This window comes from Rana temporaria, chromosome 1 (genome assembly GCF_905171775.1).
Source record: "Rana temporaria chromosome 1, aRanTem1.1, whole genome shotgun sequence".
Taxonomy (NCBI): Eukaryota; Metazoa; Chordata; class Amphibia; order Anura; family Ranidae; genus Rana; species Rana temporaria.
Window position 1 is genome coordinate 332,391,941 of NC_053489.1, and position 25,572 is coordinate 332,417,512.

Here is a 25,572-nt window from a genome sequence, read left to right on the forward strand (position 1 = left end):
GATTAGAGCCACCTTGCGGCCGTAAATAGTCGGCCGCCGGGTGGCTAGTGGTTAAGACTGAAAATTTGCCCCGTTAACCTCCTCTTTTATAAATGCTAGTCATCCAGTTGTCATGCTTTTCCAACAGTTTCAATTTCTTGTCAAAAGATTTTATGAAGTTCATAATAATAAGTTTACCAAAGGTTTCAATTTCAATTAAATCCACTGGCCTAGAACAAGGATGCAGATCTGAATTTTACTTCACTCTGAATTTGAGTATTTTTGTTTGTTTTGGGTCAGTGTCTGTTGCTGGGCCTCTTCCAGGAACAGAGATTCAGCACTATACGATCTATACCAGTGATGGTGAACCTTTATGAGCCCGAGTGCCCAAACTGCGACGCAAAACTAACTTATTACTTTTAAAGTGCCAACACAGAATTAAACCTACCAGCGGCTCTGCACAGATGACGCGACTGATCATTCCTCTGAATGAGCCCTAAGAGACCAAAAACGTACGATTCTGCCAGATTTGCTCAGAATGCAGGGATTAGGAATGTGTTGTGCTCAGAATGCACTGTGCAACATACACTGACCTACCTGATGCATGCACTCACCTACCTGACCATTGCACTCACCTACCTGACACATTCTTTCTGCACTACTCACACCCCCATCCCCCCACACACAGTACAATGTAGATCGGAGGATCCATCCTCCCTACCTTTCCATGGCCTCATCGTCCAGCTCTCCCCGGGCAGTATTGAAGGAATCCCCGCCATTCAGCCACTCCTCGATATCCCAGCCACCGGGAGGTCAGCTAGCAGCCACTGCACCTCTCCCCATGGATGATATGCTCCGAGCACTGCCCCTCCTACTCCACTTTTTCACAGGCTTTACTAGGAGAACAGACTGAACCAAAGTCGTCCTGGAGCAGGGGGAGCTGGAATAGGGCGCCTGCAGAAAGGAGTGCCCGAATGCCTTACCATAGGCGTAGGGGTCCAGGGGGCAGAACAGAGTCCGGACAGTGGAGGAAGAATTTTAACCCCCCCCCCCCCCCTCTAAACAGCGCACATGGAACAAGATGACTGACTACCAACGTCACTGGCACTGATACAAGGAAGGAAGCCGGCTCCTCCGTGCCTGCACCATCAGTGCAAGTGACTGCCTGGCTGGGGGATTTCCCTTGCGTGCCAACAGAGAGGGCTTGGCGTGCCAGCTGTGGCACTCGTGCCATAGGTTTGCCATCACTGATCTATACCCTCACTGGGACCTTGCTGTGACCCTGAGGTCTTCTGGACCTAAAAGAACCTGACTGCTGGACAGGTAATAGAAAGTGTTAGCTTAAACCAGCCAGTGATAAGGGCACCCAAGGAAGTTCCATCCCATACTGATAAAAAAACAAAAAACAAAAAAAAAAAAAAACAGAATTAGTAAAAAGGAAGAGAAAGTAAAAAAAAAAAAAAAAAAAAACACTGTTGCAATGAAGGTAACCCTAACCGAACACAAGCTTGATTTCTTTGATGCAAGTAAAGGAGTTGATTTGCGGAAGCCTGTTCACTTTGCAAGGGCATTTTTTCCCAGAGCTTAGTGAATGAGGTAAAGCTCTGCTAACTTCCAACTTCCAATCATGTGCAAGCAAAAATGCATTTTTTTTCCTAGCATACGATTGAAAATGTCTCCATATTCACTAACTGTTGTGAAACTCCAGATTTCACTGATCTGTGGCATCTTTAGTTAGTGAGGTATGAAATATGTTTAATTATTACAGTGGAACCTTGGATTAAGAGCATAATCTGTTGCAGGAGAATGCTCGTAATTCAAAGCACTTGCATATCAAAGCGAGCTTCCCCATAGAAGTCAATGGAAACTAAAACTATTTTTCCACATTGACTTTTATGGCATGCAATACCGCATGTGGCCAGAGGTGGGGGGGGGGGCGCCGGAGAGACTCGTAAACCATTTGGCTGCATTGGGAAACCCTCGGGAACTGAGTATTTCCGAATGTGTGCGAGTATTTCCAAACGGTTCCGGCGCCCCCGCATCTCTGGCCAAATGCAGTACTGCACACTGTGGATGCTTGAATCCTGCTCGTTTTGTGAGAGAACACGCGCAAACAGTCAGGATTTAAAAAAAATTGCTTGTATTGCGAAACGCTCGTTAACCGCGTTACTCGCAATCTGAGGGTCCACTGTATTATATGCCTGTTCTGTGGTCACTCTAGTAAATATCATAAATGTGTTAAATAATAAAGAACATCAAATTTTCCTCTGGGACGGCTGCTGTTGCAGGGGACAATCTCTTTATAAATAGTAATATATAAATATATGCCGGAAGCACCACTGCGGCATGTGCCTTACTAGCAGGATGTGACGTCCCTTGGCAGCGAAAGTGATGTAGTGTACGTCACCCTTATGGGAAACTTCCACTAATTTTGTTCGTAACTCTATACATTTCCAAGAGCACATGTAGCAGCAGTAGAATAGATTAACCACTTGCCACCCGCCCACCGTCAAATGACGGCTGGGCGGTGCGGCTCTCATTCTGGGTGGACGTTCTATGACCGCTCCATCACAGGACTCTGAGTCTGGATCCGCCAGGTGCCCGAACTGAAGGCCATCTCAGCCTCTCAGCGCTCCGTGGAGGAGCAGAACAGGAGAGCTGCTGATTTACAGGCAGCAGCTCTCTGCTTGGGAAGGTGAGAGAACCGAGCCATCGGCGGTTCTAAGGGTCCAAACTTTGCTCTTTAGCATTAACTCGACTCGTCGTGCGGACTATGACCCTAAGATCATCCCTACAGTCAAGGACGGGGGTGGAAACATTTGAGGCTGTTTCTCTGCTAAAGGTACAGGCCGAATTTGTTACATTGAGGGGACAATGGACAAGACCACGTATTGTAAAATCTTGCATGAGAACCTTCTTCCCTCAACCAGAACACTGAACATGGGTCGTGGATAAGTCTTCTGGCATGACAATGACCCAAAACATACCCCCAAGGCAATGCCAAAGGAGTGGCTCAAGAAACAGCACATTAAGGTCATGGAGTGGCCTAGCCAGTCTCCAGATCTTAATCCTATAGACAATTTATGGAGGGAGCTGAAACTTCAAGTTGCCAAGAAACCTTAAAGCGGAACTCCACCCCTCTGCTGCCACAGTTGGTACCTATCAGGGCACCAATTCTGCTCAGGTCTTCAGAACAGCGCAATTGCGGCTGTTAGCGCCGCGCGCGTGCAAACTGTTGGCGCACGCGTGCGTGGCATTGGCGCGCGCATACACGGGCGCGCACGGACCCGTGGTCCGTCCGACCAATCAGAGCCCTGAAGCGGGCTATTTAAACCACCTCCTTTCTCCTGGCTGGTTGCTGGCTTGTCACAGCAATTGTAGTGTACTTCCTGATTGTGAAAATCTACCTGTTTGATTCCTGATTACCTGACCTTGGCTTTGTTTCCCGGATTACTGCTTTCTCCTCACCTTGGACCTCGGCTTGTTTACTGGACTGTTGATCTTACCTGCCCCAGACCTCTTGGCTTGAACTCTGAACTATCCTGCTATCCGTGCTCCTTTGACCACAGCTTGTCTCCCAGATTACCTTCTGCTTCTTCCGTTCCTAGTTCCCGGACCTCCAGGATCATCCCGGTGTGCTGCTCGGCTACCTCCAGTGGACTGCTTCCTGATTGGCCCTGTCTCACGCACCTGGCCTTCACCTTCCTGTCGGTACCGGTGCCTCCTGGTGCATCTTTCCCCCTGTCCTCACTCCAGGGGGCGGATCGCGCCAGGTCGCAAAGGGAGCCGCCCTCAGCATCTTGGCCTTGGTAAGTGTACTTCTGTTACCTTCTGATAGTACCTTTTGGGGGGGGGAGCGGGTACCTGGTTTTGACCACGGCGAATTAGGCTGAAAGTTCAGCTCACCTCCTCCTTCCCCTGCAGAGTGCAGCGCTCTATGTGTATTCCCAGTACAGAACCCGCAAGGTTTCATTGGTGTTTTCCCTTAGTGGAGATGATGGTGGCCGCACCTGAGAGCCGATTAAAAAAAATCAGCTTGGAAGCGGACATCGCTGGATCCCTGGACAGGTAAGTGCTGTAATTTTAACAGTTAGCAGCTGCAGTATTTGTAGCTGCTGACTTATTTTTTTCTGCCTGGAGCTTCTCTTTGAGGCTGGGTTCACACTACTACACTACTTTCATCCTACTTTGCTCTGTGTTCAATGTTTCCCTATGAGAGCGTCTTGTAGCGTCCTACACAAGTCGGTCCGACTTTGAAAATGCTCCCTGTACTACTTTTGGTCCTACATTGATCCTACTTCAGGCCCATTGAATATCATTGAAGTCGGACCAAAGTAGTATCCTGTTCATGAAAGTAGGATGGATGTAGGACCAATGTAGGATAAATGTAGGACCAATGTAGCAGAGCAAAGTAGGATGAAAGTAGTGTAGTAGTGTGAACCCAGCCTAAGGGTTTAGAGAAGATCTGTAAAGAAGAGTGAACCAAAATCCCTCCTGAGATGTGTTTAAACCTGGTAACCAACTACAAGAAATGTCTGACCTCCGTGCTTGCCAACAAGGGTTTCTCCAACAAGTAAGTAATGTCAGTCATGTTTTGCTTGGGGATCAAATACTTATTTTACTCACTGAACTGCATCTCAATTTATAGCATTTGTATTATGTGTTTTTTTTGGTTGATATTCTGTCTCTATCATTTAAAATACACCTATAATAAAAACGATGGACCCTTCATTTCTTTGTAAGTGGGCAAACTTACAAAATCTGCAGGAGATCAAATATTAATTGTCCCCACTGTATACCTGCGTACAGCCATTTATTGATATGGGCAGCTTTACACTGCAGCTGTGGCTCTCAGGCATAGAAATATGCCTGCAATTTATACTTACAGCCTCATATACCCATGTGCATGAGGCCTAAAAAAACACATTTGTGATAAATGATACTAGCTGAATTCTGACTCTGGGAAAACAGGATACATTTTGCAGCACTGCATGTAAAACTGTCCTCTGCTTGCCTTTCGCCTCAAATATGTAACGATATGTTTTGCTGTTATCACCCTTATACAACGGCTTATTGTTTATTACATTTTTTGGGTTCACAATGCAACCTGAGTAGACAAGAATTTCTAAGAAACTGCAATCTCTACTGCCATCCAGTGGCAACAATGGAAGATTTTCTTGTTTGCAGCGTTTCATTAAATTGGAAAGGCACAAGCGAAAACAAATGTTTTAACATGTCACAGATTATGTTATTCAGACACTGTATGTAAATCTTTCAAATGAACCTTTGCATTGGAAATAATACTTTTAGTTTATGTTTATTAGCTTTTGGTACCACAATTGCTAGGCGGCAGCTTTAATTTGGTGTTTGCAAGTACCTCAGCACATATTTTTTGTTTTATTTTAATACATGTTATCTAATTTTGATTCTAAGGGCCAGATCCACAGTGAGAGTACGCCGGCGTATCTACTGATACGCCGGTGTACTTTCAAATTTCCCGCGTCGTATCTTTAGTTTGAATCCTCAAACCAAGATACGACGGCATCTGGGTTTGATCCGACAGGCGTACGGCTTTGTACGCCTTCGGATCGTAGATGCAATACTTCGGCGTCCGTTGGGTGGAGTTCGCGAAGTTTTCCGCCTCGGGTATGCCAATTAGCTATTTCCGGCGATCCACGAACGTACGCGCGGCCGTTGCATTCTCTTACGTCGTCTCTAGTCGGCTTTTTCCGGCGTATAGTTAAAGCTGATATTTTGCGGCGTATAGATAGACTTGCCATGTTAAGTATGGCCGTCGTTCCCGCGTCGAAATTTGAATTTTTTTTTGCGTAAGTCGTTCGTGAATAGGGATGGACGTAATTCACGTCTAAGTTAAAAAAATTCCGTTGTTACAACATCATTTAGCGCAATGCACGGCGGGAAATTTAGAAACAGAGCATGCGCAGTTCATTCAGCGCGGGGACGCGCTTCATTTAAATGAATCACGCCCCCTACCCGCCGATTTGAATTACGCGCCGAGAGATACACTACGCAGCCGTAACTTACGGCGCAAATTCTTTGTGGATTCAAAGAATTAAAAAGTAAGTTACAGCGGCGTAGCGTATCTCCGATACGCTGCGCCTATCTAAATGTATGTGAATCTGGCCCTTAGTATTTAGCAAAAGTTCTCTCATTTGGTCAAATTCTAACTAAATAGCAAAAGTGTGTCCATTTGAGCAGAGAAGGGTCCATAACCAGGAATGGAAACTGGTGAGCCTGATGAGTGACAACACACAGTGGTAGGATATAAACAGTCTATAAAGTAGAAATATGGGGTATACAGTATACAGCAGAAAATAGAATATTGAGCTGTGTAGCATCTAAGCATACAGCATATTTTAGCATGTGAAGCAGAGTGCAGTTAGGAATATACACCACAGTGCCAAGAATGGAACAGTATGCACATCTTAGGGCTCACACCTGCGTCAGCCCTTGTTGCCCCTCTGAAAAGCAATCTGCGGTGGATTGCTGTTCATAAAGAGAGTGGATACCCTGCGCTGCCAGGTGTGCATAAATGGTAGCTGCTGACACGGCTTATTCAAAAAAGCAAAACAACCAAAAAAATACGTATGTGTAGCGCTAAAATTAATAAATGAATATCAAAATACCAAAAAAAATGTGTATAGTAAAAAATAAAAACACATATAACATTAATAAATGTTAGACACAAATTGTGAAACATGTGAGATTCCTCTGTAGCGAGGGGTGACAACAGTGCCAACTGGCACGTGAACTGATGCACCTAAGGTGGTATCAAACATAAAAACAAAGTCCAACAAAAACTCCTAAGTGTGATGATCCGAGGTATGTAGCAAAGTTCATCAACATCCACAAGTCATTCAAGTGAAAAGGTGAATAAATAGAAAAAGCGTGACTCCTTTAACGTGACAATCCCATCACCGGAAAAAGTGCAGGCTTACCGGAACTTGTTGACCACTGGTGGCATATGCCAAAAGAGGTCAGTCAAGGCTTTATATGACGGTTGTCAAACAGCAATCCTTGGCAGGAAGCGTAGGTCCAACTGGTGGGTAGGTCCTTATATGGAATAGGTCCCCAGGAGTAAGCCGGAAGCTATACTGATGTTGGTATCCCAAAACCAATTGGCTCAGTGTGTTAGTGGTGCATAGAGAAAAATAAAGAGAAGTGGCCACATAGCGTAACTCCGTATAAAAGAAAAAATACGTGTTTATTCACAGCTAACAAACTTACATTTGGCTGGAAGTAAAAGAGCTCTTGCATGTAAATGGGGCGACAGTGGAGTCCTCCCGACGCGTTTCGTGGTCAAAAGCACATCGTGCTGTTCATAGGATGGCAGAACCATAGGTGTGCTCAAACACACATGGATGCGTGTGTGTGTGTGTGTATACAGTATCTCACAAAAGTGAGTACACCCCTTACATTTTTGTAAATATTTTGATATATCTTTCCATGTGACAACACTGACAAAAATTTCACTTTGCTACAATGTGATGTAGCGAGTGTACAGCTTGTATAACAGTGTAAATTTGCTGTCCCCTCAAAATAATGCAACACACAGCTATTAATGTCTAAACCGCTGGCAACAAAAATGAGTACACCGCTAAGGGCTCATTCACACTTGATTTGGCTTCAACACAAGGCTACGGACAGGATTTGTTAAAGCTCTCTGATCGCCAGTCAAAGCTTCTGTCACTAAATAAAATTGTTAGCTTACAGTCCTGTTTACACCTTGCTTTAGCTTTGCTTCAAAAATTATACCCCGTGGTGCTTGAAAGCATCTTCAAAGCCTCCAAAGTACTCTATGGCAAAGCTCCCTTGAAGCACCTGCAGCTTTTGAGAGGCTTAAGGCCTCATTCACACTTGGCCGTTCGGGTCCGTCTGTCACGGACCTGAACGGCCGCTCCATGCATCGCTATGGAGCGTCGGATGTCAGCGGAGACATGTCCGCTGACATCCGACCCGCTAAAAACAGACGTATGGGGGCCATGTCCCCATCCGTCCATGCGGATCGGATCGGGTAAGATCTGATGAAAACGGACATGCTGTCCGTTTTCATCAGATCGCTCCATAGGAGACAGCGGTGCCCGACAAGCCCCTCCCCGCTCAGTGAGCAGAGAGAAGCTTGTCATCCGTCGGCTCAGCGGAGATCTGCGGACCGATCTCCCGCTGAGCCGACGGGAGCAGGCGGACTCCGTAGCGACAGAGTCCGTCAAGTGTAAATGAGGCCTTAATTCAGCTTTAGCTTAGCTTTGGAGAAATTGCAGGCAAGAGATATCCACACACACACAGGGCATCGCCCAAGGTTCAACAAAGCTTCAAAAAAGCATCACTGAAGCCTCACTAAACCTTCACCGAAGCATCACCAAAGCTTCATCGAAGCATCAAAAACACATAATAAAAGCGTGTTGAAGCAGTAGGCCCTTTAACGTGTGTTGAACCCGAAGCAAGTGTAAATGAGCCCTTAGGGGCCCTTCAAAGCCTCCATAGAGGTCTATGGGCAAAGCTCACTTGAAGCCCCACTGAAGCCTCAAGCAAAAGTAATGTGTAAACAGGACTGTGAGCTAACCATTTTATTTAGTGAGTGGTGCTTTGACTGGCATTCAGAGAGCTTTAACAAATTGTGTCCTAAGCTATATTTTGAAGCAAGTGTAAACTAGCCCTTAGTGAAAATGTCCAAGTTGGGCCTAAAGTGTCAATAGTTTGTGTGGCCACCATTATTTTCCAGCACTGCCTTAACCCTTTTGGGCATGGAGTTCACCAGAGCTTCAAAGGTTGCCACTGGAGTCACCTTTCACGCCTCCATGACAACATCACGGAGCTGGTGAATGTTAGAGACCTTGCGCTTCTCCACCTTCCATTTGAGGATGCCCCGCAGATGCTCAATAGGGTTTAGGTCTGGAGACATGCTTGGCCAGTCCATCACCTTTACCAAGGAAGTGGTCATCTTGGAGGTGTGTTTAGGGTCGTTATGTTGGAATACTGCCCTGTGACCGAATCTCTGAAGGGAAGGGGATCATGCTCTGATTCAGTATGTCACAGTACATGTTGTTATTCATGGTTCCCTCAATGAACTGTAGCTCCCCAGTGCCAGCAGCACTCATGCAGCCCCAGACCATGACACTCCCACCACCATGCTTGGCTGTAGGCAAGACACACTTGTCTTTGTATTCCTTACCTGGTTGCCACCACCTGAACCAAATAAGTTTATCTTGGTCTTATCACAGGACATTGTTCCAGTAATCCAAAGGCAACATCTGGATATGACGCTAAGCACATGCACTCAACTTTTTTGGTCGACCATGGCGAGGCCTGTTCTGAGTGGAACCTGTCCTGTTAAACTGCTGTATGGTCTTGGCCACCATGCTGCAGCTCAGTTTCAGGGTCTTGGCATTCTTCTTATAGCCTAGGCCAGTGATGGCAAACCTTGGCACCCCAAATGTTTTGGAACTATATTTCCCATGATGCTCATGCACTGTAGTGTAGCATCATGGGAAATGTAGTTCCAAAACACCTGGAGTGCCAAATTTGCCATCACTGGCCTATGCTATCTTTATGTAGCAAACATTTGTTTTTGCTTTTTCAGATTTTCTGAGTGTTCTTTACCATGAGGTGCCATGTTAAACTTTCAGTGACCAATATGAGAGCGATAACACCAAATGTAACACACCTGCTCCCCCATTCACACCTGAGACCTTGTAACACTAATGAGTCACATGACACTGGGGAGGGGAAATGTATAATTGGGCCCAATTTGGAAATTTTCACATTGGGGTGTACTCACGTTTGTTGCCAGCAGTTTAGACATTAATGCATGTGTGTTGAGTTATTTTTAGGGGACATTAAACAGTTACAGTTATACAAGCTGTACATGCACTACTTTACATTGTAGCAAAATGACATCTCTTCAGTGTTGTCACATGAAAAAATATAATAAAATATTTACAAAAATTTGAGGGGTGTACTCACTTTTGTGAGATACTGTATATGTATACACACTATATGACCAAAAGTATTGGGACACCTACCTTTACACACATGAACTTTAACCACTTCCCGCCCTGTAAATAGACAATTGACATCCGGGAAGTGGTTCTGTTATCCTGACTGGATGTCTATTGACGTCCAGCAGGATAACATGCCGGCGCGTGCCCGTGGGGGCGCGCAGCGATCGGTGGTGCGGGGTGTCACTCTGACACCCTGCATTTCCGATCTCGGTAAAGAGCCTCCGGCGGAGGCTCTTTACCATGTGATCAGCCGTGTCCAATCACGATGTAAACAGGATGAGCCGTTGATTCTCTGACAGATGCGAGTAGAGGAGAGCCGATCGGCGGCTCTCCTGACAGGGGTTTATCAGCGCAGCCCCCCCTCGCATTCCCACACTGGACCACCAGGGAAGCCGCCAGGACCCCCAGGGAAGGGGGCAACATGTGGATGGCCATATACATACCCCATGGCCATCCACATGTAAAAAAAATAAGCACAATGGATGCCAATCAGTGCCCACAAATGGGCACTGACTGGCAACATGGGCACTGACTGGCAAAAATGAGTAAATAAACAAGTGATGCCCAGCAATGCCAGCATCAGTGCCACCCCTCAGTGCCCACCTATAAGTACCCATCATTGCCGCCTATGAGTGGCCATCAGTGCCGCCTATGAGTGGCCATCAGTGCCGCCTATGAGTGGCCATCATCAGTGCCCATCAGTGGCACCTCATCAGTGCCCATAATTGAAAAAGAAAACTTACTTATTTACAAAAAAATTAACAGCAAAAAATAAAAACGTTATTTTTTTCAACATTTTAGGTCTTTTTTTAGTTGTTGCGCAAAAAAAAAAAAAAAAAAACACAGAGGTGATCAAATACCACCAAAAGAAAGCTCTATTTGTGGAAACAAAATTATAAAAAAATTGATTGGGTAAAGTGTAGCATGACCGTGCAATTGTCATTCAAAGTGCGACAGCGCTGAAAGCTGAAAATTGGCTTGGGCAGGAAGGTGCGTAAGTGCCTGGTATTGAAGTGGTTAATGGCATCCCAGCCTTAGTCCGTAGGGTTCAATATTGAGTTGGCCCACCCTTTGCAGCTATAACAGCTTCAACTCTTCTGGGAAGTCTGTCCACAAGGTTTAGGAGTGTGTCTATGTTTGACCGTTCTTCCAGAAGCACATTTGAGATGTGCTTCTGGAAGCTTCCGGTCTCCAAGGGTCATAGAGATGTCTGGGGACCATCCAGTCAACAGAAATCTCTATGACTAACTTCCGGCGGCAACTGATTCATTCTCCGGCAAGACCAGAGGGTGGCGGGAGGGGGACGTCCTCCTCTTGAATCTTGCCAGGACAATTCTTGATAGCATAGCAGCGGCCATATTTAACTATTGGGTGAATCTTTTGGTGGAATTTTGTTGAGAGAAGTATGGGTTGTATTTTTGCCTATTTATACTTACCTAGGTGGATGCAGCATCAGACCAATGCTGCATCTGTCCCCTGCTGCCTCTTCACTGAGAACTGAGCCACCGAACATCGCTAATGGCTCGGTTCTCTCCCCTCCCCGAGTGTCAGTCAATCAGCAGCTCTCCTGCTCTGCTCCTCCATGCTCACTGGAGCACCGAGCTGTGGAGGGGCGGGGAGTGGCTCACTGAGAGGCTGAGACGGCCATCAGTCCAGGCAGCTGGCGGAGGCGGACTTCCAGAGTCAGAATGACACGCTGCCTGGACTGATTCCTGTGATGTCAGCGGAGAGCAGACTTTAGACCGCTCTCCGCTGAAAATGGGTCACAGGAGTGCAAAACTAATTGCACTCCTGTGACCCATAGGAGAATCCCAGCCTAAAAAGCTCAGGCTGGACTTCTTTAAAAAATGAACTCGAGCCCAATTATTCACATGCCGACGATTGCTATCCATGGTGCTGAAACAGTGTCTAAACCATGTATAGTGAATGCTGAAAGCACATAAATTTGTGTCCCCCTCTCTCCCAGAGATAAGCAACACACCAGGCATGCTGACTTACATCCCCAAAGAAAAAGAGGCGGCAAGCATGCCGCTTCCTTTCTATTTGAACACACTTCCCGCATGCCCTTAAGCATGGGCGTTGCTTTGAGAAGGGTTCCCCCTAAAGATTGGAAGGGTCTACCCCTTCAAAGCACCCTACACAGATGCCCTCTTTAGGTTTTCTCAGACCCCAAATCAATTTAGAAAAAAAAGTGTAATGTTCTATTGTATAACTAATACTATATTTATCTTTTCAGAGTTCAGCAGTATCCAAAGGTGTTCCGATGCATCTCTCAAGCATCAGCTTTTTTTTTTTTTTTTAAGAGACAAAAGTAAGGAAAATATGTTAGGCTGGGTTCACACTACGGTTTTCCCGTCCGTCAGCCGCATACGATTTCAGTATCGAAAACGTACGGGCCCGGACGGGAAAACGTATAGATAGAGAATGCATTGCAAATCGTATGCACTCAGATGCATCCGGGTGCGTACGATTTGCTGGCAAAACGTTTTTTAAACGTACGCAAAACCGTGTTCAACCACGGTTTTGCGGTCGTTTTTAAAACAGTATGGCAACCGCATACGTTTTCCTTTAACATTAATGTTAATGGAAAACGCACATATGTGCGGTGCCATACGTTCCCGTCCGTTTCAGCCGCATACGTTTTTTCATATAAATCGTATGCGGCTGACGGACGGGAAAACCGTAGTGTGAACCCAGCCTTACAGGTACACATAAACAGGAAAAAAAAAAAAGCTGTCTGGGGTTCTAGACTACTGTATTTTTCTCCCAATACCAGACATGATTAGGGCTAAGGCTTGTAACACTGTCCAGGCATGGGCATGTCACCCTGTAACACTGTCCCGGCATGGGCATGTCACCCTGTAACACTGTCCCGGCATGGGCATGTCACCCTGTAACACTGTCCCGGCATGGGCATGTCACCCTGTAACACTGTCCAGGCATGGGCATGTCACCCTGTAACACTGTCCAGGCATGGGCATGTCACCCTGTAACAATGTCCAGGCATGGGCATGTCACCCTGTAACACTGTCCAGGCATGGGCATGTCACCCTGTAACACTGTCCCGGCATGGGCATGTCACCCTGTAACACTGTCCCGGCATGGGCATGTCACCCTGTAACACTGTCCCGGCATGGGCATGTCACCCTGTAACACTGTCCAGGCATGGGCATGTCACCCTGTAACACTGTCCAGGCATGGGCATGTCACCCTGTAACACTGTCCCGGCATGGGCATGTCACCCTGTCCCAGCATGGGCATGTCACCCTGTCCCAGCATGGGCATGTCACCCTGTCCCAGCATGGGCATGTCACCCTGTCCCAGCATGGGCATGTCACACTGTCCCAGCATGGGCATGTCACCCTGTAACACTGTCCCAGCATGGGCATGTCACCCTGTCCCAGCATGGGCATGTCACCCTGTCCCAGCATGGGCATGTCACCCTGTCCCAGCATGGGCATGTCACCCTGTCCCAGCATGGGCATGTCACCCTGTCCCAGCATGGGCATGTCACCCTGTAACACTGTCCCAGCATGGGCATGTCACCCTGTAACACTGTCCCAGCATGGGCATGTCACCCTGTAACACTGTCCCAGCATGGGCATGTCACCCTGTAACACTGTCCCAGCATGGGCATGTCACCCTGTCCCAGCATGGGCATATCACCCTGTCCCAGCATGGGCATATCACCCTGTCCCAGCATGGGCATATCACCCTGTAACACTGTCCCAGCATGGACATGTCCACCCTGTCCCAGCATGGGCATGTCACCCTGTAACATTGTCCCTGCATGGGCATGTCACCCTGTAACACTGTCCCAGCATTGTCATGTCACCCTGTCCCTGCATGGGCATGTCACCCTGTAACACTGTCCCAGCATGGGCAGGTCACCCTGTCCAGCATGGGTAAGTCACCCTGTAACACTGTCCCAGCATGGGCATGTCACCCTGTAACACTGTCCCAGCATTGGCATGTCACCCTGTCCCAGCATGGGCATGTCACCCTGTAACACTGTCCCAGCATGGGCATGTCACCCTGTAACACTGTCCCAGCATGGGCATGTCACCCTGTAACACTGTCCCAGCATGGGCATGTCACCCTGTTACACTGTCCCAGCATGGGCATGTCACCCTGTAACACTGTCCCAGCATGGGCATGTCACCCTGTAACACTGTCCCAGCATGGGCATGTCACCCTGTAACACTGTCCCAGCATGGGCATGTCACCCTGTAACACTGTCCCAGCATGGGCATGTCACCCTGTAACGCTGTCCCAGCATGGGCATGTCACCCTGTAACGCTGTCCCAGCATGGGCATGTCACCCTGTAACGCTGTCCCAGCATGGACATGTCACCCTGTAACGCTGTCCCAGCATGGACATGTCACCCTGTCCCAGCATGGGCATGTCACCCTGTAACACTGTCCCAGCATTGGCATGTCACCCTGTCCCTGCATGGGCATGTCACCCTGTAACACTGTCCCAGCATGGACATGTCACCCTGTCCCAGCATGGGCATGTCACCCTGTAACACTGTCCCAGCATTGGCATGTCACCCTGTCCCTGCATGGGCAGGTCACCCTGTAACACTGTCCCAGCATGGGCAGGTCACCCTGTAACACTGTCCCAGCATGGGCAGGTCACCCTGTAACACTGTCCCAGCATGGGCAGGTCACCCTGTAACACTGTCCCAGCATGGGCAGGTCACCCTGAAACACTGTCCCTGCATAGGCATGTCCCCCTGAAACACTGTCCCAGCATGGGCATGTCACCCTGTAACACTGTCCCAGCATGGGCATGTCACCCTGTAACACTGTCCCAGCATGGGCATGTCACCCTGTAACACTGTCCCAGCATGGGCATGTCACCCTGTAACACTGTCCCAGCATGGACATGTCATCCTGTAACACTGTCCCAGCATTGGCATGTCACCCTGTCCCAGCATGGGCAGGTCACCCTGTAACACTGTCCCAGCATGGGCAGGTCACCCTGTAACACTGTCCCAGCATGGGCAGGTCACCCTGTAACACTGTCCCAGCATGGACATGTCCACCCTGTCCCAGCATGGGCATATCACCCTGTCCCAGCATGGGCATGTCACCCTGTAACACTGTCCCAGCATGGACATGTCCACCCTGTCCCTGCATGGGCATGTCACCCTGTAACACTGTCCCAGCATGGGCAGGTCACCCTGTAACACTGTCCCAGCATGGGCATATCACCCTGTCCCAGCATGGGCATGTCACCCTGTAACACTGTCCCAGCATGGACATGTCCACCCTGTCCCAGCATGGACATGTCCACCCTGTCCCAGCATGGGCATGTCACCCTGTAACATTGTCCCTGCATGGGCATGTCACCCTGTAACACTGTCCCAGTATTGTCATGTCACCCTGTCCCTGCATGGGCATGTCACCCTGTAACACTGTCCCAGCATGGGCATGTCACCCTGTAACACTGTCCCAGCATGGGCATGTCACCCTGTAACACTGTCCCAGCATGGGCATGTCACCCTGTAACACTGTTTCAGCATTGGCATGTCACCCTGTCCCAGCATGGGCATGTCACCCTGTAACACTGTCCCAGCATGGGCATGTCACCCTGTAACACTGTCCCAGCATGGGCATGTCACCCTGTAACACTGTCCCAGCATGGGCATGTCACCCTGTAACACTGTCCCAGCATGGGCATGTCACCCTGTAACACTGTCCCAGCATTGGCATGTCATCCTGTAACACTTTCCCAGCATTGTCATGTCACCCTGTCCCAGCATGGGCATGTCACCCTGTAACACAGTCCCAGCATGGGCATGTCACCCTGTAACACGGTCCCAGCATGGGCATGTCACCCTGTAACACGGTCCCTGCATGGGCATGTCACCCTGTAACACTGTCCCTGCATGGGCATGTCACCCTGTAACACTGTCCCAGCATGGGCATGTCACCCTGTAACACTGTCCCAGCATGGGCATGTCACCCTGTAATATAAACAAGGAAATATTACCGTGCTAAAAAATGCAACAATATATGTATAGCATGGCATGGGCATGTCACCCTGTAACACGGTCCCAGCATGGGCATGTCACCCTGTAACACTGTCCCTGCATGGGCATGTCACCCTGTAACACTGTCCCTGCATGGGCATGTCACCCTGTAACACTGTCCCAGCATGGGCATGTCACCCAGTAACACTGTCCCAGCATGGACATGTCACCCAGTAACACTGTCCCAGCATGGACATGTCACCCTGTAACACTGTCCCAGCATGGACATGTCACCCTGTAACACTGTCCCAGCATCGTCATGTCACCCTGTAACACTGTCCCAGCATCGTCATGTCACCCTGTAACACTGTCCCAGCATCGTCATGTCACCCTCTAACACTGTCCCAGCACGGGCATGTCATCCTGTAACACTGTCCCAGCATGGGCATGTCACCCTGTAACACTGTCCCAGCATGGGCATGTCACCCAGTAACACTGTCCCAGCATGGACATGTCACCCTGTAACACTGTCCCAGCATGGACATGTCACCCTGTAACACTGTCCCAGCATCGTCATGTCACCCTGTAACACTGTCCCAGCACGGGCATGTCATCCTGTAACACTGTCCCAGCATGGGCATGTCACCCTGTAACACTGTCCCAGCATGGGCATGTCACCCTGTAACACTGTCCCAGCATGGGCATGTCACCCTGTAATATAAACAAGGAAATATTACCGTGCTAAAAAATGCAACAATATATGTATAGCATGGCATGGGCATGTCACCCTGTAACACTGTCCCAGCATATTCAAGTCACCCAGTAACACTGTCCCAGCATGGGCATGTCACCCAGCATTGGCATGTCACCCAACTCCCAAACCTGCATCTTCACCCAACAACCTCATGTCACTCTGCTGGCCATCCATGGATCGGAATTCGTCCAGCATTCGCTCAACAGGGTGCGGACAAATTTTGATCCTTGTATGGCCAGGGGTGTTGTACAGAAGCCGATCTACCAGCTCAATCAGCACTGCAATGCTATATCTGGCAAACCTGATCAGTGTATTCTGATGGCAGGGAAGTCTCCCAACTGTCAGAATGCAAAGGCTCAGCGGGGAGGATTCCCCCATCCACATCAGGTGTGTGTATGGGGAGCCAAGTCATTCTTTTCATTCAACCCTGTGCTTGAATGAAAGAAAAAAAAAAACATCCGGGTTGCCTTTCACTCCATCCCTCTCCCCCTGCATGCCATTGTACCATATAACCCTGCAGCACCGACACTGCTCCCACTATCTAACAACTCTGCGTCTCTTTATAAATCACAGAGCACCCACTCCTCAACAACATATATCCAACCGGCACCCCTATATTGTCACTGCACATTGATCCCCTATGTGACACGTTGTCCTCTCTCACATCCAGCACGCTCTTATAGAAAAGAGACAGTGAAATCCGAGCTTCTCTGAACTGTCTCTTTACTGTGTGTTTGCTCCTCCCACCACTTCCGGTTCCTTCTGTACCCATGCCGGTGTTTCTATTTCCGGGTTGCTTTGTGTGTCTGTGTGCAATGTACTCGGAGGATAAAGCTGTGAGTAATAGAGATCAGGTGGGGATCCTTATCCTGACCTCGTAATACACAGTGGTAATAGGGAGAGGGCACCCTTATGGGTCACTGGACGTTAGTGGAACTGCGGGCATTATGTGTACACTACATTACAACCCACAACAGCTAAAGAATGCCATTGCTGCTCTCAGTATTTAATCACACCTTCAGAATCATGGACTTATTTCATTTCAGACACAATGTAATAGATCATATGCAGCCTTTCTAGTTTGAAGAAATGTGGTCATTGATCTATTATTATGTATTAAAAGTAGGGTTGTCCCGATACCACTTTTTTGAGACCGAGTACAAGTACCGATACTTTTTTTCAAGTACTCGCCGATACCGATACTTTTTTTCAAGTACTCGCCGATACCGATACTCTTTTTTTTATGTCATGTGACAGTTTTTTTTTTTTTTTTTTAGGGGGGAGGGTGGATTGTCCGTGTGTTTTTTTTATTATTATTATTTACATTTTATGTTTATTTTTTAAATATTTATTGCAATTTTTTTTTTTTTTTTAATCAGCCCTGTTGGGGGTCTTTGGTGAGATATCAGGGGTCTTAACAGGCCTCTGACATCTCCCCTTTAAGACAGAGAAAGGGACTAAGGACACAGATTCCCCAGTCCCTTTCTCAGCTGCACTGGAAATGAATGGACAGGAGACAGAGGCTCCTATCCATTCATAAACTGAAGCATTGTAAACACAGTTTGCGATGCTCAGTTATATGAATGGACAGAGTCAGTGATCACTGACTCAGTTCATTCAGAAAAGGTAGGAGCCAGGTTTAGCGGCTCCTACCGCCGCTCTCCATCCTGACAGAGGGGGCAGAGGAGGACATGAAGGGGGACACAGAGCACGGAGGGGGAAGCAGCAGCACGGAGGGGGGACACGGAACACGGCATGGAGGGGGAGAACAGAACGGAGGACAGCTGCGGCACGGCACAGAGGGGGAGAACAGAACGGAGGACAGCTGCGGCACGGCACGGAGGGGGTAAGCAGAATAGCAGCGGCACGCAGGGGGGGACACAGGAGCATGGAGGAAAAGAGCAGACGGGCAGCGGCACGGAGGGGGGACACGGAGCATGGAGGGAGTTAGCAGAATGGCAGCGGCACGGAGGGGGGGACACAGGAGCATGGAGGAAGAGAGCAGACAGGCAGCGGCACGGAGGGGGGACACGGAGCATGGAGGGAGTAAGCAGAATGGCAGCAGCACGGAGGGGGGGACACAGGAGCATGGAGGAAGAGAGCAGACTGGCAGCGGCACGGAGGGGGGACACGGAGCATGGAGGGAGTAAGCAGAATGGCAGCGGCACGGAGGGGGGGACACAGGAGCATGGAGGAAGAGAGCAGACAGGCAGCGGCACGGAGGGGGGACACGGAGCATGGAGGGAGTAAGCAGAATGGCAGCGGCATGGAGGGGGGGGACACAGGAGCATGGAGGAAGAGAGCAGACGGGCAGCGGCACGGAGGGGGGACACGGAGCATGGAGGGAGTAAGCAGAATGGCAGCGGCATGGAGGGGGGGACACAGGAGCATGGAGGAAGAGAGCAGACGGGCAGCGGCACGGAGGGGGGACACGGAGCATGGAGGGAGTAAGCAGAATGGCAGCGGCATGGAGGGGGGGGACACAGGAGCATGGAGGAAGAGAGCAGAACGGATGGGGGAACTGGAGATGGAAACAGGGAAAGTCAGGTATCGGGTAAAGTATCGGAGCATTTTCCCGAGTACAAGTACTCGGGGAAATGCTTGGTATCGGTATCGGGACAACCCTAATTAAAAGGTATCCTTCAGAAAGTTGGGAGGTGTTGACCTTACACTGATCAGCCATAACATTATGACCACTCGCCAACCTGTTGAGACATGCACTCCACTAGACTTCAGACTTCTGGCACCACGCTGTCAGTAGCAGATCCTTTAACACTTGGTTCACACCTATTTGCATTTTTTTTGGTGTTTTGCATTTCGCAGAAATGCACTACATTGCATTTAACATGGTTTCCTATAATACACGTTGACATCAATGCGTTTTTGGAAAGGGTCAGGGACTTTTTTTCCCCCACAGTAGATTGCGTTTTTTTATGTAATAGACTTCAGCCTAGGTTCACACTGATGCGATGCGGAAACCAGCACCGATTCCCGTAACGCTCCTCTCCCGCAGGCAGTTCACACTGCCCTCTGCGAACCGATGCGGGTGTCATTGCATTATAAAGGAAACGGATCACACTTGTGCACTGTGTGATATCGCATGTGATTCGCACCACACTACCTGTTTGTGCAATGTGATTTCAGCCATACAGATAGTATGGCTGATATCGCACCGCATACGGACCAAACACGCACAGGACCCTTTTTTTTGGTCTGCACCAGAATCGGATCGCATGGGTGTTCACACCTATGCTATCCAATTCATGTCTGAACTGTCAGTTCGCAGTGCGAGCTGAAAAGGGGGTGTCATTATTGTTGTATGACACTTCCCATATACTGTAGCAGTGTGAACTGCTGTGCGATGCGGGAACCCGCAGTGGATTTGCAGGGTTCTCACATCACACTAGTGTGAACACGGCCTTAATGACACCCCCAGATTTGTTAACAGATCACAGTGCGAACTCGCGCAGGAATCGGATCGCATTGGTGAGAACACCCATGCGATCTGATTCTAGTGCAGAGAAAAATTACGTCCCTGCACTATTTTCTTTGCGAATCCAATGCCAGTTCAGCCATACAACTGTATGGCTGAACTGGCATTGCTCAGAGATCGCATTTGATCGTCACCTGCGGTGCGGGTGTAAATCACATGCAATTTCTGAGATTGCACTACTATGAACCCAGGCTTAATGGACACGCACCAAAAAATGCAAGTGTTGCGTTTTTGATGTGTTTTTTTTTTTTCCAATAACAAACTGTGAATAGCTGCTTGTTAAGTAGTGGGCTGGGATGCCGGTGCAGTGTCAAATTCCGCTCCCTATCACAGAATGCTGCGGAAGTGAAGTTTTTTCGCCGCCATCTTGCTACACCCCACACTCCTGGGGGGAGATTCAGAAAGAGATACGACGGCGTATCTCCTGATACGCCCTCGTATCTCTGAGATCCGACGGTCGGTTATGGATAGATCTCCCTTAGATCCGACAGGTGTAAGTGACTTACACCGTCGGATCTTAGGCTGTAATCTCCCGCCGGCCGCTAGGTGACACTTCGGTTTTTTACGCGACGAATATGCAAATTCCGATTTCCGCCGATTCAGAAACGAATGCCCGCCCGTCGCTTTTTTTTTACGTTGTTTGCGTTCGGCTTTTTCCGGCGTATACTTACCCCTGCTATATGCGGCGTATCCAATGTTAATTATGGCCGTCGTTCCCGCGCCGAGTTTTGAATTTTTACGTCGTTTGCGTAAGTTGGTCGCGAATACGGATGGACGTAATTTACGTTCACCCCGAAACCAATGACGTTCTAGCGACATCATTTGGAGCATGCGCACTGGGAAAAATCGCGGCCGTCGCAGGCGCAGTACGATCGGCACGGGGACGCGCCTGATTTAAATAATACACTCCCCCTAGCCGCGGAATTTGAATTCCGCCGGGGGAGTTCCGATCCGCCGGCGCAAATTTCGAGGTAAGTGCTTTCTGAATATTGCACTTGCCTCAAAAAATTGCGCTGGCGGATCGTAAATAAAATAGATTACGCGGATCTAAAGATCCGCTGATCTATCTGAATCTAGCCCCTGGACAGTAAAGATAGAGTGAGAAGGGGGCAAGCGGACATCCACCGGAGTTTTAGATTTGAGACTTATTTTCAACACAAAACAGAGCTTTTATGCTTAAAGACAGTGGGCCAGATTCAGGAACATCAGCGGATCTTTGGTCCGGCACAGTGCATCTAGTGATTCAGGAAACTTTTTTCCTGTCTCTTGCCCCGGCGTGGCGGATTTTACACGGCGTAAGGCGGCGTAGCGCGGCGTAAGGCGGGGTAGAATAAAATGGGTGGCTCCCTATGCTAATGAAGCGGGGAGCGTGGCGCAGGGGTCACGGCGGGGCGCAGAGTCGGCCGCGCATGCGCAGTGTGCTCCCTGGGGCAAATGCCCCAATCTGCCCATGCTCAGAACTGCCCCCCGGCGTGACACCTGCGCTACGCCGGCCCACTGCCTACGCCCAGGCCATAAATCAGACCAGAGTTCCGCCCTACAGGTGCAAATGTTCCCAAGCAATTTTATCAACTGCTAGGTAATTTGCTATTGCTCTTGCTATTGTCTGTGCATTATTATGTCTGCTGAAGAAGCAACAGGTGGCCGGATGACCAACTTTAGCCCTGAGGAGAGGGCAGTAATTATTGAGGGGCTCTCCCAACATGGGGACCGCCTCTATGGGCCACAGAGTGGGCACACTGGCAAATCTGATAAAGAGCGAATTTTTGCCATCATTACTAACCAGGTCAATGCTTTGGGGGTTGCGGAGAGGCAGCCCAAACATATCAGAAAAAAAATTAATGATTTGCGCAAACTGGTTAAAGACAAGTTGGTGGCAATGCGTAAACATGCCAGGGGAACAGGTGGTGGGCCAGCAAAAAAAATTACATTGACATCAGAGGACCTTGTGGTGGCCAGGTTCCTAGATCGTTCGGTGGTGGAGGGCCTGGATGGGTTTGATTCTGGAGAGCAGCCCTTGAGGACAGGTAAGTGTGTTTTCTCTTCTTTCTGGTGTGTTGCATGTGTGTGTGGGGGGGAGGGAACAAGTGACAATTGTGTGGGTCCACCAACATCTGAATGTTTTGTGTCCTCCACAGATGTGCAGGATGGAGCTGGGCCATCATCGGCTGCCGACCGACCCACCACATCCAGGGTGGAGACTGCCCCTACCTCTGTGGTGGAGGAAGTGGTGGAGGAGCAGCCCGTAGAAGAGGAGGAGGAAACGTTTATTTTATTTTTGGAGACCCCCATTCCTGACCCCTCCCCCACCTCCCCCCTCATGACATTTACCCCCTCAGGGCTCTCTAGCCCTATCAGGGATTCCCCACCTAGGGACCCAAGCCCCTCCCAGGCCGGGCCCTCACAGGACCCAAGCCCCTCCCAGGCCGGGCCCTCACAGGACCCAAGCCCCTCCCAGGCCGGGCCCTCACAGGACCCAAGCCCCTCCCAGGCCGGGCCCTCACAGGACCCAAGCCCCTCCAGCCGTCCTCAATCTACTCCTGCCCCAAGGATGGCTCGTCAAAAAAGGAGGAGAGTCCATGACGAGCTGGAGGTGTCTCTGGCAAGGGACCAAACTAAACAGACCCGCTATATGGGGTCTCTTGCGGGGGATCTCTCACGGGTGGCTGCTAGCCTGGAGTCCTCTGCAGAGAGCCAGGCTGCCTGCACTCTGGCAATGAAGGAGGCCATTACTCAGCAGGCTGGCCAGAGTTTACTAATAAACGACAGCCTCCAGGACGTGGTGGGTAACGGGGCAGCCCTTCTCACGTCTCTGGGTGAGCTTCAGGCCACCACAAGCGAGCTGGTGGCAGAGGTCCGCAGCCTGGCAGGTGCAGTAAGAGAGGAGGGGAGGCTGACACGGCGCCAGCCGCGCAGCAATGTGACCCGCCGGCTGCGGATGCAGGCTGCAACTAATATCTACCTTAATAGGTTAGCCGTGGCAATGGAGGGCAGGGATGCAGCTAGGGAGAGACTGGGGGAGGTACCACCACCCCCTGCCCCACCAGCCCCGGCCCCACCACCCCCTGCCCCACCAGCCCCGGCTCCACCAGCCCCTGCCCCACCAGCCCCGGCCCCACCAGCCCCGGCTCCACCAGCCCCGGCCCCACCAGCCCCGGCCCCACCAGCCCCGGCTCCACCAGCCCCGGCTCCACCAGCCCCGGCCCCACCAGCCCCGGCTCGCCGCAGGCAACTGCGCCCCAGGAGCCGAGGGCCAAGAAAGAGCCCACGACAGGGCCGTTGATTTTGGTTAAATTTAATTATACTCAGGTTTTTTTTTTTTTTTATAGTCATGTTATTTTAAATTTTTTATTTTTCTACTCAGGTTATGAGAATATTTTTTCCATTTTACTCATGTATTGCAAAAATTTATTTTTATTTTCTCAAGTTATGAGAATTATTTATTATTTTATATGCACACGGGAGTTAGTGCATGATTTATTCATAAAGATGTATGAATGGACAGCAACATAATTGGAGCCTTGGCGCGGCGTTGCTGCTCCCTAGTACCATGGGTGGTACTTCGGTCTAATCCAATTCTGTGTGAATGTGGGGTGTATGTGTTAGGGACCACAGTGATGTGCATGCATCCATTAACATTAATTTAATCGTGAAAAATAACGTTCGACGAGGCGACTCCTGACTGCTCTTCCTTCAGCAGACGGGTTAGCCTCTGGCAGGGGGGGATTATGTGGTTGGGGGGTCAGGTCCTCACGTAGCTCAATCTCCAGGCCCCTTCTCACTGCAAAGTTATGGAGAATGCAACAAGCCCCGATAATTTTGCAAACAAATTCAGGGGAATATAACAGGGTCCCCCCAGACTTATCCAGGCAGCGAAAACGAGATTTCAGCAGACCAAATGTTCGCTCCACGGGTCCGTGCATGGGCTAGGTTGTATCTCTTCTCTCCTGGGGTTTGGGGGTTCCGGAATGGGGTCATCATATGTGGTCCAAGTGCATATGCTGCATCACCTGTAAGGGAAAAGACAGGAGGATGTTACTCATGCATGTGCCCCTCGTGATGTCTATATCATGGGGGGGGACAGTCATACCTGACACCCATGTCACTCACCAACCAGCCAGCTGTCCCCGTAGACGTTCTGGTCAAATTCATCTGGGATGTTGCTATGACGATAAATAAAGCTATCATGGCACGAGCCGGGGTGTTTGGCACGGACGTACCATATTAGTCCTTGGGCATCTACTATAATCTGCACATTAATCGAATGCCAGTGCTTTCGATTACAATAAATGTGCTCGATGTCACGGGGGGGCTGAAGTGCCACATGTGTACAATCAATTGCACCCACTGTGCCAGGAAATCTATCAATTGCATAAAAATCTTGCATTGTCTTCATCCGCTGGACCTCCTGGGAGGGTTTTATGAAGAGGTGGGACATGTGTCTCAATATTGCTGGTATCACCTGGTGAACACACCTGCTCACGGTGGGTTGTGACATCCCAGCCGACAGTGCACTTGTCCTTTGAAAAGAACCAGTGGCCAAGAAATGAAGTGTGGCTAATACCTTCACCAGTGGCTGCACTGCATGTGTGCGGAGTGTGGGGCTTGTGAGGTCATCCTGCAGGAATCTGGTGATTTCCAGTATGGCTTCACGGCTGAACCTGTAGGTGCGATACACCTCTGCGTCCCCCATGCCAAAAACATTAATGCGTGTGCGGAAGATTATCTCCTGTTCCCTCCTACGTGCCCGTCGACGCAGAAGTGCAAGGACCACGGCTGCCCCTGGCATGATGGCACACAGGTGTTGTCCAGCAAGTGTACTTGCAGCTCAGTTCGTCTGTAGCGATGTGGTTTTATCTGCTCTCCAAATGACCTGTGCAAGTGTGGTGTAAAGTTACCCCTGCTTTATAAAGGGTAACTTTCCGCTGCAAACCAGAGTTACACGCACCGGGAGTAGCCTGCGCCGGCAATTCGTAATTTGCTGAATCGGACCAACTCCCTCATTTGCATATTTAAAATAGAAAAACCAGGGCCGCGCTAGTTCAGACCAGCGTAAATGGGCGCCCACGCCGCACCGGCGTGGAAAGGTCCAAACGAAAAAAAAAAATCTACGTTACGGCGTAATATTGTTTGCTGAATACGGCGCGGAGATACGCCGGCGCAAATTGGCATTTACGCCGCGCATCTCAGTCTACACCGGCGGAAATTGTTCCTGAATCTACCCCAGTATTTGGAAATCCGACGACTGTTTAAATGTTAAATGTTGAAAGCAGCAGCAAACCTGATGACCTTACGGCTGCATTCACACCTAAGCGTTTTGTCGCCTGAAGCGCGACGCCCCAA

The 25,572-nt window shown here is 49.5% G+C and overlaps 1 protein-coding gene across 4 annotated transcripts in view; it reads left to right on the forward strand.

Moving 5' to 3' along the window:
* Positions 1-17,485: 17,485 nt before the first annotated feature.
* TRMT10B (tRNA methyltransferase 10B) overlaps positions 17,486-25,572 on the forward strand; it is a 73,969-nt gene continuing 65,882 nt past the window's right edge. For all 4 annotated transcript variants that reach the window (XR_005750650.1, XR_005750649.1, XM_040361015.1 and 1 more), the window contains exon 1: positions 17,486-17,572. The gene's annotated coding sequence lies outside the window, so the exon portion shown is untranslated. The remainder of the gene's footprint in view (positions 17,573-25,572) is intronic.